This window comes from Gambusia affinis, linkage group LG22 (genome assembly GCF_019740435.1).
Source record: "Gambusia affinis linkage group LG22, SWU_Gaff_1.0, whole genome shotgun sequence".
In the NCBI taxonomy this organism is placed as follows: domain Eukaryota; kingdom Metazoa; phylum Chordata; class Actinopteri; order Cyprinodontiformes; family Poeciliidae; genus Gambusia; species Gambusia affinis.
Window position 1 is genome coordinate 8192772 of NC_057889.1, and position 3460 is coordinate 8196231.

Here is a 3460-nt window from a genome sequence, read left to right on the forward strand (position 1 = left end):
ATGCTGCTCAAATCTGCACAGTTAGCAGATTACGCTTCTGATTTGCAATGCTTCTTACACTTCTTCACATATTATTGTCACAAAGTTGCATTTAACCCTCCTGTTGTCCTAAAATAACATTTAGTGGATCTTTTAGTGAAACTCCCCAAAGATCCACTAAAAGTTAATGGATCTTTACACAGTGGCGGGTCATTTTGACCTGAGGACAACAGGACGGTTAAATGGCTATTTTGTGATGCACCAACACAAAGTAGGGCGCAATTGTGAAGTACCGGTAGTAGAAAAAGATTAAACATTTATAAAGTGTGTCATTTTTCTGTTTCGCCTACATGGTTTATTGAGAAAATACATTTAAACTTGATTGAGAGAATTGAAAAGATTTTAACTTGGTTAAAATTCAAGATTTAAACAGTACAAAATAATTTTGAGTGTTAATGTACACCTCTGATGCCACAAATTGAATCTTGCCTTTGTGTTTCAGCTCAATTAAATGGTTGCAGTAGAGTTTGATTAACGACATCAGAGCCAATGGGACTCAAAACAAATTCAGTTAAGCTTTTCGAATAAGAAATACTTTTTAATTTACACTCACTTTATTGGTCTGTAACATACAGTGACGTTTGTGGTTGAAATATGATAAAAATGCAAGTGAAAGATCACTGTTATTTGAGTGCTGTGAACCTGTACTGTGCTGTGTTAAATCTGTACTTAAATTTTGTCAGGCCTAAAACAAATATTCTCCAAGCATATAGAGAGTGAATTCTTATAACATAATCAGCCCAGCAACTTATGTTGGAGTAATAGTTGCTTCAATTTTAGCAACTGTGAATTTTAAGTTGTTGTGTTCCAACAATTCAACTTCCTTGAATCCTAAATAATTGGTTATCCAGAAAAACTTTTGTACCGATTTGCAACATGCAGTTTCTCCAAGGGATGAGTATGAAACCATAACAAAAAAGTCTCTCCCACCTCTGGCTGGATGTCCTCGATGTGGAGGTCAGGAGTTCATGTTTGTCCTTCCAGCTCACAATTTCTGCCTGATTTGGCAAAAAGAGTAAAAGCATGGTCAAACAACTAGCGTGGTTCATTTAAAAAAGACTGACCAGTGAACCTGTGAAGGTTTACACTTTTGAAGACGACACTTGATCATGTGTTCATTTAAGATGTTACAAATCTTTTCATTTTTTGCTTTACAGTTAATCCATAGAAACACAAAGCATTATCTCTTGATCAATACTCCAGATATGTGTTTGATAAGGCAATAACACTATAACATAATCTAAAGCTAAGAAAAGTCAAACTCATACTCATCAAAAACATAAGCAAAGATAGAAGAAATTTGTAAGAGTGCAAATATTTCGTCACAGTGCATATGTTTAAGCTTTTCAAGGAAGATTTCGGGGGATATGAGGCTCTGATTAAGATAAAAATATTGCCCTTCTTACAGATGACAGGAGGAGTGACTTCATTATGCGGTTCAAAGACTATATCTAGAGGCCTTAAATTGAGATGTAGAACATGCAAGTGTGAGTCACACACAACTAACACCTTTGAGACATCATATCCTGGTTCAGTGGAGGTGAATGATTTCCCGTCAGGGCTATTTGCATTATAAGGAGGAGGAAAATCTCTGCTGACTTCGGCTGAAATACAGACAGATTGATTTAATTCCATTAAGTGAGTTACAGCATGGATGAGGCAGCAGCTGATCTGTAACAGAGGACAGGACTGTTTAATGTTCCCCTGGTAGGACGTGATAGTGGAACCCTGCAGTGTGTGTGTCTGAATATCACATCACATTACAAGTCATAGTGAGACTAGTATGTTTGAGGAAAGGGGGTTGGCCTAATTTCATCTCCAAGAGCCAATGGCTGCCTTGTAGAACTTAGCAGGGTTTTTCCAGCCTTATGTCCAATATACTCATTATAGTTTTTTACTCATTTTGTTTCAGAATAAAGGACAGATAGGTTAAAGCAACACTGAATGAGATTGTGTGCATTATGCAAAGTATATGCACCCTATTTTCTTCACATAAAGTAAATGATTCATATTGCCAGGCAAAGCTAAGCAAATTTTATTCAGTTGATGTCTGAATTTTATTGGCTTCTGATTGCAGCATGTAACTACAGGGATCACTTAATCAAATCCATGAAAGGAAAAGTTTACTTTCCCTGGTGAAATTTTTTATCATAAATCTCAAATCTGCAAAAAAAATAGAACGGTAAGATTTTCATAATTTTGCATTTTTAAAAAAAGACTGACATTATTAAGTATCACAATGTAACCAAAAATTTTGTAACCTTGTTTTGTATATTTAAGACTCACTTTAAAAATCTTTTTTGATTTTCTGACCGCATAAAATAATGGATTAAGAACACGTTGCTTCTCAGAATGTACCTGTATTCTTCCATGACTTAAATCTTCCACCAGAGGGCAGAAGATACATTTATCAGTACAGCAGATTTTTTTAAGAAAAATTTTGTTAGGTTCATATAGATCTTAGAAATAGATTGGGTTTTTTTTTCTACTATTGAAGAAGAAATAACCAAATAATGAGCGCACTATGCTGCACTGATCATCCTAGCATTAAAGAAGTGTTTTTAACAGATAATTTATTGATCAAAAAGCGGTGAGCAGCTGTCATGTCAGTCTTTACAATATCACTACCTCATCAAAAGGAAACCTGTCCATGTGGGAAGACCACTTTGGCAACTAACCAGTTCAGATTATTTACAAAGAACTGCGGCTCAACAGGGGCTGCACAGTGGTGCAGTTGGTAGCACTGCTGCCTTGCAGCAAGAAGGATTTGCTGGGTTTGATTCCAGGCCCGGGGTCTTTCTGCATGGAGTTTGCATGTCCTTCCTGTGCATATGTGGGTTCTCTCCGGGTTCTCTGGCTTCCTCCCACAGTCCAAAAACATGTCAGGTTAATTGGTCTCTCTAAATTCTTCCTAGGTGTGTGTGTGTGTGTGTGTGTGTGTGGGCATGTGCATGGTTGTTTGCCCTGTGACAGACTGGCAACCTGTCCAGGGTGAACCCGGCCTCGTGCCCGGAACGTTAGCTGGAGATAGACACCAGCACCCTTACACCCCTCTAAGGGACAAGGGCGTACAGAAAATGGATGGATGGATGGATGGATGGATGCGGCTCAACAGCAGTAGTTGTTATTCTTAAAACAACAACACAACATTTAGACTGTAGAAGAGATAAACCTAAAAAGTTGGATATTATAGAGATAAGCATAGATTTGTGTTTAATTCAATTATTTTCAGGCATCAAAGAGCATTGTAAAGATATATTTTTATTTCTTTCAGTAACTAACTGTTGCATTAACTCCATGTAGACATATATTTAATAAGTACGTATCTCCAGAGATCATGATTTCCCTTTCTTTTTCTATATTATTTCTTTTTCTATATTAGTGCCAAGAACGAAAATTATTATTTTTCTCCCCCAATTAT